This window comes from Pseudophryne corroboree, chromosome 1, assembly GCF_028390025.1.
Source record: "Pseudophryne corroboree isolate aPseCor3 chromosome 1, aPseCor3.hap2, whole genome shotgun sequence".
Lineage (NCBI taxonomy): Eukaryota > Metazoa > Chordata > Amphibia > Anura > Myobatrachidae > Pseudophryne > Pseudophryne corroboree.
Window position 1 is genome coordinate 972,236,568 of NC_086444.1, and position 12,141 is coordinate 972,248,708.

The window sequence follows — 12,141 nt, forward strand, 5'->3', positions numbered from 1 at the left end:
ACCTCGGTGCAAATTTTAGGACTAAAAATAATATTGTGAGGTGTGAGGTGTTCAGAATAGACTGAAAATGAGTGGAAATTATGGTTATTGAGGTTAATAATACTTTGGGATCAAAATGAACCCCAAATTCTATGATTTAAGCTGTTTTTTAGGGTTTCTTGAAAAAAAACACCCGAATCCGACAAAAAAAATTCGGTGAGGTTTTGCCAAAACGCGTTCGAACCCAAAACACGACCGTGGAACCGAACCCAAAACCAAAACACAAAACCCGAAAAATTTCCGGTGCTCATCACTAGTAACCATATATGTGCTGCAAATGTATTCCATTGCTACGATATAACCAGTAAAACCTCTCCAATACGGCGGTAACAACAAATCATCTTGCGCACGCAATTTTTTATTTGCATACACAAGCACATAGAAGAATAAAATATGTCCACTAATCAATAAATCAACATCAGCGGAATATTCCTCGTTCATCACAAAAGGATCGCTAGTGTTACAATAGACAATATAATACAATAGTCTTTGTGTTTTGTCAACTCGACCTGACCAGCCACAAACAATACCTTCTTTCCCAGAGGCGTATTTGTTTGTGCCCTGGTCAGTGCATGTTTTCAAAAGTTCAATCTCACCCTTACAGTACTCGGCCTGCCTTAGAATGCCCTTCCCGTCCTATCAGCCAGGTAGAAGAAGGTCAAAGTAAGAGAGCTGCATGCGCCCACTTTTCTGACCATGCACAGGGTGAAGTCCTGCAGCTTATGCTATGAAAACTAGTGTAGTACCCACTCCGCATCTACTCCAAATTGCCTGCAGACTACAAAAACCAGATGAACTTTTGGGACTTTGTGTAAGAACGGAAGCAGTTTCTGTCCCAAACCACACGGTGTACAGCAAAGTGAATAGAAAAGCCAATGTTGTACTGGAGTACTGAAAATGTCAAGCTACTGTAAGTTTATCTATACCTCACTATTTATTCATGTGTATTTTTACCCTATGATATTTAAAGAAACAGGTTTGAATCCATATTTAGGGATACAAATGTATAATAACAGCTCGCAGCAGGGCCCAGATTTTATGGAGATGAAGGCCTAAATTTTGAACTGCTGCAGGGGGTAAGTGTCCAACAGCAAGGCCGGAGATTGCATCTCATTCTTGTTTAAAGTTACTCTAATCCTTTAAATGTAGACACTTATGACAAAGACCGTCCAGGATCTTCATAATTGAGATTTCAGTTTTTACTACTAACAAAATCTTTAATCAATCTTTTGCACTATATGTTGTCTAGCAAAGATTTTGGAATGGGTGGATCACCGGCCCCACACCACGCCAGGCAGACACAGTACTGAAACAGACACGTCTGCCCAGTAAACTCTCCAATGTCGAGGTGAAGATGGCGCTGATCACTGGGGATTTATATGGAATCCAAAACCCATGAGAATCCGACAGCAGGATAATGCAGTTTTGCCTCGATGACGTAATCGAGGCTGGCGGGAAAACCGGATCAGGGCTCGAATCCCGTCTCGGTTCGCAAAGTTCGAGGGGGGGGGGTCGATTCTCAGGAGACCAAACCCGCTCATCTCTAGTTGTGAGGGACAGGATTTGTCCCTGTCTGTCCACATATTATTTTATGATGGTAAGCAACAAGCACTGGTATTCCTGATTACGTTGACCATAAATAACTTTATTTGGTCCTGGACCCCCAACCCAGGAAACTCCAAGGTGCTACGGCAATTAGTTTGGGAACCACTGTACTACGCTGTTATTTATGGATTAAATTGAGATGGCAGGGAAAAATTGGCTCTTCTATGTACACACTATACAATTATAGGGCCAATTTGCCAATCTTCGAGTGATCAGCCTGTATTTATTGTGTAGTATTGGGGAATGAGAGTTTTGTCCAAATGCCTATAAAATGGTCGAAAAAATGTCCAGAGGCACTTAGCTTCGATTATCAGATCGGTCAGTCTTGACAAAAGTTATCAGCCAAAAGGTCCTGATATTGTGCAGTAAGTGTGCATGTTCAATAATTTGCCCAAATGTATTATGGTTTAACCTGATTATCTTCTTTGTGGGCAGACATAGGCAAATCCAGTTAGTGTGGCAGAAAATCACCCCGACAGTTAACAAAAAATCCACTAGTGTGTACCTATTTTAAGAGAGTAGCACAATAATTCAATCTCCATTGCAGAGTACTCCCCTAAAAATAATCTCACTCAACAAAGGAATCTTGTTTGTGAAGAACATGTTCTTCCCTCCACTCAGCCTGTGTAAGCTTTATTCCAGTGTAAATGTTGCCATCTTATTCCGTCAACTCGTGCTCCTTTGAGAAATCTAACAGTACTAATAACTACTATGTTCTGCTATTCTACATTTATGTACCTCTGGCTCATTATTTCTACCACACCATGGAGTAAATTTGGAGCTACATCAACACGTTGGGTACTAGTACTCTGCTGAGTGCCCATTGGGGTCATATTTTACCTGCATTAACATCATTATTTACCTTCAAAGCCTGCCACTATTCATTCTCATCTATAATAGTGAAGTGGACACAGGTCCTATTTCGGCCGCATCGCAGCTTGCCGTGCATCACGCCTGTGTTCTTTCACATTGCAGATGCATCCACAAAAGATGCATATGCAACATGATTGAAAGGCGGCGGCCACTGGGCGGGCGGTGATGCAGCATTTCACAGGCATGGAAAGGGGTGACCTGGCACCTATTAACCAGCCATATACCTGCAGCTTATTCTATGGGTATACTCATCCCATAAACAAACAAAAGATATTTAGAAAGATGAAAAAGCGCTGGTATATGGCTATTATTAGCTTTTATTAAAACATATAGAATGTATCAAACTCAATACAATATTGTTGTCGACCGACCGTAAACACAGAATATTCTCCACTAAAACATAGAGTACATATACTTATCCTTCCCACAGCTGGGATAATAAAAAGCAGTAATGAAAATATCCAATAGGCAACTTTCAATACTAGTTCCGATCCATTAGATCCATATAAACGATCCATGGAATGTTTTAAAAAGAGAGCAAACAGCAGATGATAACTTTTGCCAGCGATGATATAGTAGTACATTTTCAGTTGTAAATACAGATATTAATTTTGTAGTACTACAAAGCCCAGAACGTTGAGTTTAGTTGTCAGTATGCAAAAGAAGAGTCATTTAAACTGGGATTATCTCATCGATAATGATATAAAGCTCAGAGCGGAATCAGTCACGGAGCCGGCCGCTATACAGTGCAACAGCGCCCAGTGTACACGAGAACCAGCTTGCTCACAGCGGTCAGCACTGCACGCTACGCACAATGGTAGCGCTGCATCTTTCCAACCAGCAGGAACCCTTGTTTGTGGGAACTGGGAACGGCAGCTCATTACAGACTCAGGGGTCTATTTACTAAGCCTTGGATGGAGATAAAGTCGCTGGAGATAAAGTAATAACCAATCAGCTCCTAACTGTCATTTTTCAAACCCAGCCTGTGACATGGCAGTTAGGAGCCGATTGGCTGGTGCTTAATCTCCAGTGACTTTATCTCCATCCCAGGTTTAGTAAATAGACCCTTATGAGAGGAGATTTCTGTTCAACAGAGAGTTCATAGCAGTCAGGAACAACTAGCCACCTCTGGATATGGCCACCATTCACGGTTGAAAAGCACCAGTGGCCGGGAGGATAGTGGTAAAACACTTAGATCTATTGACTTTCCCTACACATGCTGCTTATCTCTAATGCTCTGAGTTTATATCATTATCGATGAGATAATCCCAGTTTGAATGACTCTTCTCTTGCATACTGACAACTAAACTCAACGTTCTGGGCTTTGTAGTAACACAATTTTAAATATCTGTATTTACAACTGAAAAGGTACTAATATAACATCGCTGGTAAAAGTTATCATCTGCTGTTTGCTGTCTATTTAAAACATTCCATAGATCGTTTATATGGATCTAACGTATCGGAACTAGTATTGAAAATTGCCTATTGGATATTTTCATTATTGCTTTTTATTATCCCAGCTGTTGGAAGGATAAACATGTTTTAGTGGAGAATAATCTGTGTTAACGGTCGGCCGACAAATGTTTATAATATTGTATTAAGTTTGACACATTCTATATGTTTTAATAAAAGCTAATAATAGCATATACCAGCACTTTTTCATCTTTCTAAATTTCAGGGAGCATTTTCGAGGTGGCTGTGTGATGTCACACGCAGCCATTCTGATTTTTTTTTAAAAACCGGCGGACTGCCTGACAGCACAGCCAGGCCGCACTGGCAGGGGTCAACCTTAATTTGATGGGTCCGCAATCACATTGTGGACGCATCGTGAGGCGGTGCTACACATGCTGGGCAGCCTTCCCTGTGCTGGGCGGCCCCTAGTATTTGACGAGATGGGTGCAGATCTCTGAATAACCCCACAATCTCTATTACCATCGATCTGCTGAGAAACTGCTCATACACAATGGTGCCATTGGACTCACATAATACATTCTGCACAGTATCAACAGTATGCACTGCTGTACTATTTATAAGTAGAGATATGCGCCAGCCTCCGTAATGGGTTTTGGATCTGTATCTCCTTCGTATTTTGGATCTGTATTTGGTTTTGCAGTAGCCACCCCTGTGGGTTTTGGTTTTGCATTTTTTTGCAAATATCATAAAAACAGCTAAAATCACAGAATTTGGGCCTGTTTTTGTTGCTACAGTATTATAATTTCCGCTCTTTTCCAGTCTATTTTGACTACCTTACAGATCACAAACATTGGTTTCAACCAATTTATGCCAAAAGGTTTTACACAGGTAGCTGCATGGCTAAGCTAAGCAATATCAGTGGGTGGCACAAACATGTGGCACTTAACTTCCAAAATGGCACATCCAGTAAATAGAATGTCACTGCAGTGGCAGACAGCGTGGCAGTTTAATAAACTATGAAAATGTTTACTGTCTACACAAGTAGACAGTCAACAATGCTCCAAAGGGTGCATAATGCAAAGAAAAGAGGTACAAGATGGAATTATGCTTCAGCCTCCAAACCACCCTTATGTTGTATATATTAAACAGGACATGCACATTTTAACAAACCAATCACTTAATCGACAGGGACTGCCACTTGTGGCTGAAATGATTGGTTTGTTTGGGCCCCCATAAAACAAACTGCCAATAGTCTCTACATACACAAACTGGCTATTCATAGGCAAGATGTCTCCATCATCATCATCATCATCATCATCATCATCATCAACATCATCATCCAGGGGTGCTGCTGTGTTGTCCATCAAGGGGTTGCTGTGTCAAACCAGTTGTGGTCTGACCATCCAGGGGTGCTTTGTTGTCCATCAAGGTACTGCTGTGTCCATCCAGGGGTGTTCTGTCCACCTAGGGGTGCTTGGCCCCAGTGCAAAAAAAAAAAAAAAGCTTACATTATAATAAAAAAATAACATTAAAAAATTATATATATATATATATATATATATATATATACCTACACATTATGCTATACCCAATTATACTATACTATTACATTTTCATATACAAGTACTGTGACACTACCAGTCAGACCGCAGTGTAATATATTTATATAAGTATTGTGACGCTGAATGCCGTACCCCAATTTCATCCAAGTATTCGAACACTGTAGTTGGTACTGCAGTTTAATATTCATACACTTATTGTGACACTGTAGGTGGTACCCAAATTTCATCCAAGTATTGTGACACTGTAGGTGGTACCGCAGTGTAATATTCATATACGTATTGTGACACTGTAGCATATCACTGTAGCAGTGATGTGCAGTGAGGTGAGGTAGGTGAGGCAGATCCTTTACTGTCATTATATAGTATATACCAAAATTTTAACTACTTAAAGTATATGAAAAATACAAAGAATATATTATTAATATTTTCTTTGTATTATTCTAACCATTTTTATCATCAAAACTCTGGAATAAAAAGTCTATGACAGGAGAGGCAGTGCCTCCCTGCCTATCTATTCCACAGATCTCTGATCAAAACTCATCAAATTTCCAGCAGTATATACAGTACTGCACCTTTGTATAATGCCCATATGAACCCTTGGGCTCATATATTGTGTTTATATTTGGCTCTGGTACTAGCCATTGCTTTCTCAGACATTTTCCTCACTGCACGTCACTGCACTGTATGTGGTACCCCAATTTCAGCCAAGTATTGTGACACTGTAGGTGCTACCGCAGTGTAATATTCATACATGTATTGTGACACTGTAGCCATAGCCAGATTAAGGGGGAGATGCAGGGCATAATGTACCCCGGGCCCCCCTTTGTTAGAGCACATTGACATGACTAGTTTTCCCTCTTATACAGCAGTAGAACAGGCAGCCAGAATGCAGTAGGACAGTATGCAGTGCAAGCAGAGACACAGGAGTAGCAGGATTCATGAGCTGTCGATGTAGCTTTCCGACCAGAGGAGAGATAGGAAGGTGAGAGAGCTTTAATTGACACATGGATCCCAGGTTCTTTTCCCCACCTGGGTGTCTGGATTCTGTGTAAACTGTTATCTAATAAGGGTCTAGAGAGAGAGATACACACAGAGTCCTCCTGAGTCCTGTCCCAGCGTGTAAGTACTTTAGTACAGAGGCTGCTGGTATTCTTGCATGTGACAAGATAAATTATAGATTTTATTTTTCTGTGTGTAGTTTAAGGTTGTTTAAGTTGTCTTTGTTCCACTACAAGAAAATGTTATAGTTGTCTTTTAATTAGGTGGTTCTATAAACAGTACCCAGGCATTAGTAAACTATTAGTTTAAAACTTTATATGTAATATATACCATTGGTTTAAATTAAATATACGCAATCCATACCTCCCAACATGACCCATTACAGGAGGGACAAAGTGCTCTCTACCTGGACTTCCCTCTTAATTTATGATTGCAATCACGTATGTTGAAATACCTTTCTTACCAATGAAATAGTTCAACACAGGTGACGCCAATCATATATTAAGAAGGGAGTCCAGGTAGAGAGCATTTTGTCCCTCCTGGAATGGGTCATGTTGTAAGGTATGCACAGTCTAGTATACACCACCCCACTTCCATCGGGCCCCCTGTCTTAAGTGCCCCGGGCACCCCCAAGGCTTAATCCGGCCCTGACTGTAGGTGGTACTGCAGTGTAATATTCATACGCTTATAGTGACGGGATGCGGTCAACATCCCGCTGGACGGGATCCCGGCGGTCGAAATAAAGACGCCGGAATCCCGACTGCCACAATCCCGACATATTCTCCCTCCGTGGGTGTCCACGACACCCATAGAGGGAGAATATAATAGTGTGCCGAGCGTAGCGACGCACCGTGCCCGCAGCGTGGCGAGCGAAGCGAGCCCGCAAGGGGCAGCGTTTCCACTCGCCACCCCTGTCGGGATTGTGTGGTCGGGATTCCGGCGTCGGTATTTCGACCGCCGGGATCCCGTCCAGCGGGATTACGTACTGATCCCATAGTGACACTGTAGGTGGTACCACAGTGTAATGTTCATACATGTATTGTGACACTGTAGGTGGTACCCCAATTTCATCCAGGTATTGTGACAATGTAGGTGGTAACACAGTGTAATATTCATACACATAATAACATTTTCATAGTTTATTAAACTGCCACCCTGTCTTCCACTGTAGTGCCATTCTGTTTCCTAGATGTGCCATGTTAGAAGGTTAAGTGGCACATGTTTGAGCCGTAAACTGTTGTCACTTAGCTTGTTCATCCAGCTACCCCAATGCAACATTTTGGCCTAACCTTGATGAAAACAATATTGTGAGCTGTGAGGTGGTTAAAATTGAGTGGAAATGAGTGGAAATTGCTGTTATTAAGGTTAATAATACTGTAGGAACAAAAACAGGCAAAAATTCTGTAGCTTTTTTTATGATTTTTTGGGGGGGAAAACAGATTCAAAACCAAATCCTGCAAAACAGGTTTTGTAAAAACCAAATACAGATCCAAAACATGAAGGAGATACAGATCTAAAACCAAAACCCATGACGGGAGGGGGGTTGTCGCGAATCCCTAGTTAGAAGTGAAGTGATTGCATTAGCGGTTATGTAATTTTTATATCAGGACGCCATAAAGCTACTGCTAAAGGTAGCCAGTAGGCTACGGTGGCAAGCACTGCTGTATCTTTAGCTTGGCTAATCTGAAAACTTTGCAGTCCCCACAGAAACCTATTGTGGCTGCGGCTGCTGTGGAAAATGGAGGGCTGAGAGCAGATATCGCCGATATATGCTGCAATCCCTCCTTGTGACACGGGGGTGATACTTAATATTTGAGTGCGCACTTGTATATATTTTTTTTCCTGTGCTTATCAGTGTATTACATTTACATATATTTTTATAATATAATTAGCCCCTTATAGCTTTTTCCTGACACTGCAGTATAGTTAGGTCCTTTCTGCACTCTTGGGAGGGTCTATTTCAGCGTCTTTACAGTGTTTCAGCAATGCCTTCTTTTATCTATCCAATGGGGAGCTTTAAAAAAGTATAGTAATTTATCTTTTTATTGAAAGCAAACTTGCAGAGTATAAGCTTATGTGTATAACCTTTTGTTCCAATACTTTATGCTTTATAGTCATGTTACAACCTTTTTCTTTTGATATCAGAGTTTGATGGGACACTTGTACTCTCTGTTTCACTCTCAGGTTCCCTTACTCGTTCTCTAACGCCTTTTGGAACAAACTTTTCTCTACTGCAATAATATTACCTTTGTCCAGTCTTTGTACAGCAGTCTCTTTCTATATTTCAGATTCCTCAATACACTTAGCCATAATTGTCAGTTGTGCTACTGTCCCCTTACAAGCAGTTACAGCTGTTTCTTTCTCTTGTTGGCCTGCAAAACATTCTTTTTGCCTTTAGTATACAATCTATTTCTTCCAGAGACTCTTTTTAAAGTCTGCTTTTCCATCTCTCAAATTTTCATTTTGTCCATATGACATTTTTAAGGACAATCCACTCAAACAATTGCTTTTCCTTAAAAAATAACCACTCAATTATTTCTTGCTTAACTGGTTCAAATTATCAAATTCCTTTTTAGACCCAGCACTACACTTCCTATCAGAAATTCTGGACCATCTGCTATGACCATTATGTTTATGCACTTCTATAATTCTGTGTTCGATAAAAGTGAAGTTGTAGATGACCTGGACTGGGAAGGCAATTTAAATTTAGCCAGTATATGACCTCTGTATATAATACTATTCAACAGGATAGAGGACTATGGTGTAAAGAAAGTATAAAGAGCTAGTATGGCGCCAAATCAGGATATAAGCAGCTACCCCCCTTGCACCAATGGTATTCCCTTATAGTGAACGTGTATGGAGTAGGTACAATAGGGTGCGCTTTATGGGTGGATATCAGATGTGGCAAAAAAATCCCTTTGACGTGAAGAAATTAAAACAATACTTCCCTTAATACTTCATATATGCATAAATTCTTGAATTGGTTCCATATGCAAGGAAACAGATAAAAAGCATATTGTGTAGTATATTTATATAGGGAAAGATTTAATACAATAAACAATCAAGTACAGATAAAACATATGAAGCACACATAAAATGCAAATCTATTTTCTTAAAAAAGTTTTTTTCACCCAAATGGAGGGTGATATGGGTGGAGGATTACCAGATAAAAGTGTTATGCGGGCATTTCAGATGTAACCTTAGGGTAACTGGCTCCGGAACCTGGTTCTCTCGTCCACGTCACAATCGTCTGGTCAGCCTTTCCCCTGTCCAAGATCCAGTAGATACTCCACTCTCCTGCTGCTACGCGTTTCGGGAATGTCCCTTCGTCAGGCAGTGAGGGTGGAGTGTTCAGGAGATCCTATTTTTACCTTTAACCTCAACCACTTCCGGTTCAGGGGTCATGCCTGAACCTTAATTGGTGAACCTTTAGTAATACCTAAATGTCACATAAATATTTTAAATAGTATCACTAAAAATGTACATATACAATGGATATCACTAAATAAATCTTTCAATCTTGTGAATGTACACAGGGAGATCGCGTCCCGATTTCCGGGAGTGACGCTCCCTTGTACAGAGGACTGATTTTTTTAATAAAAATGAAATAGCAGAAATGATAAAATGCTTTGTTATGCTAAATTTAGAGTATACCTTGAGGCATAAAGCATTTGATTGGTTATATAAACAGATAAATGATATAACTGTTAGTTTGTGTACAATAGATCATTTTTCTGGGGGCAGTTCACAAAAGTTGAGATGCCGCAGGCCAGGGAGATCAGAGATGGGGCGAGGTCAGCACAAGGTTATACCCTCCCATGGTTTGGGGTCTGGATAAATGGGCTACATGAGCCTGTCTCCCCTGTCTGCGCATTGTTGTTCCACCCAGAGGCAGAACCAAAACATGCAAAAATTCTGTCACTTTAGCTATTTTTATGATTTTTGTAAAAAATAAAATATACAGATCCAAAACCAAAACCCGCAAGACAGGTTTTGGAAAAAACAAAATCCAGATCCTAAGCACGAAGGAGATACAGATCTAAAAGCAAAACCCATGACGGGGGGCGTTGCGAAACCCTAGTGAGAAGTGAAGTGATTGCATTAGCGGTTATGTCATTTTTGTATCAGGACCCCATAGCACTACTGCTAAAGGTAGCCAATAGGCTACAGTGGCTATTACTATCTTTAGCTTGGTTAATCTGAAAACTTTGCAGTCCCCACAGAAACCTATTGTACCTGCTTTGGAAAATGGAGGGATCAGAGCAGATATCTCTGATATATGAGTGCGCACTTGTATATATATTTTTTTCCTGTGCTTATCAGTGTATTACATTTACATATATTTATATAATATAATTAGCCCCTTATAGCTTTTTCCTGACACTGAAGTATAGTTAGGTCCTTTCTGCGCCGTTGGAAGGGTCTATTTCAGCGTCTTTACAGTGTTTCAGCAACGCCTTCTTTTATCTACCCAATGTGGAGCTTTAAAAAGTATAGGGATTTATACTTTTATTGAAAGCAAACTTGCTTGCTACATGTCTCTGTCTCCCCTGTCTGCGCATTGTTGTTCCACCTAGAGGCAGATTTAGACCTCATAGGGCCCTAAGCAAGACGCCTATTTGGGGCCCCCCTTCATCAAACAAACTATGAGATATAAAGTGGACAAACAATACAGTAAATATTCTTTTAACTAGTAACATATCAAGTGATTATTCCACTAAAAGTACAACCCAGTTTCCATTCACATTTTGTATCACTGTAGCTTTATTTCAGATAAACATCAGAATCTTAATAATTACTCCGAGCCATGGGGTTACCGATGAAACTTGCTGATTTCTCCTGAAATCATTGAGTGTTGTTATACAAATGAGTCCTCACATCTTTGCTGCAGTCTTGCCAAACAGCCCCTCTTTGCACTCTAGGTTGTATGAGAATCTTCTAGCGTCGGGCGACTTTTCTGCTTCATTTTTGCCAAAAATGCATCTTAATTACAACGCAATTCCATCAGGATGCACAAGGAGACTGTGCTAATTAATTTGATATGACATTGGTATATCTGTGTGCAACTGAGTCTCTGAATCTGTATATGAAGTGCTACAATGCAGCAGCCACAGCTTTTTTCCAATAAGTTTTTCCAATAAAGTTCTGCTCTTCTCCGTATACAGATCCGCACACAATATACAAGTGTCATATATCCCATTAATCAGCACAGACTCCCATGCATCCAAGTCACATTGCGACTAAGACGCATTTGCAGCATAAAAGATGCCCGAATTAGCAGAGTTGCACAGGACCTTTTGGCTCACTCACAGCAGGCATCTCGCGCTGCATGGCATATGGAGGCTGGATGTAGGAGGACACATCTGTACCTCTGCTCTTCATGTTCTATCCCACAAGATCCAGGATGCAGAAACGGGTATCATTCACTATTTCTACCCCCCCCCCCCCCCCAACCATCCGCTGCTGCCAATTTCTCCCACAACAGTCCGCAGCTGCCTGTCCCCTCCACCATTTGCTGCTGAATAAAACAATACATAACAAGGTAGTATACAGGCATAGTCTTCAGGGGTAATGAGTAAAACTGTACCAAATAAGGTGGGATACAGGTATAGTCATCGTGGTAAAGGGTGTATGTATGGGGATGAAGTTG

The 12,141-nt window shown here is 40.7% G+C and overlaps 1 long non-coding RNA gene across 3 annotated transcripts in view; it reads left to right on the plus strand.

Annotated features, from left to right (window-relative positions):
* Positions 1 to 12,141, plus strand: part of LOC134979925 (uncharacterized) — a 130,596-nt gene that overhangs the window by 50,854 nt on the left and 67,601 nt on the right. The window contains exon 3 of one of the 3 annotated variants that reach the window (XR_010190311.1): positions 6,359 to 6,474. The exons of the other annotated variants lie outside the window; for them this stretch is intronic. This is a non-coding gene — a long non-coding RNA (uncharacterized LOC134979925). The remainder of the gene's footprint in view (positions 1 to 6,358; positions 6,475 to 12,141) is intronic. 3 annotated transcript variants of the gene reach the window in all.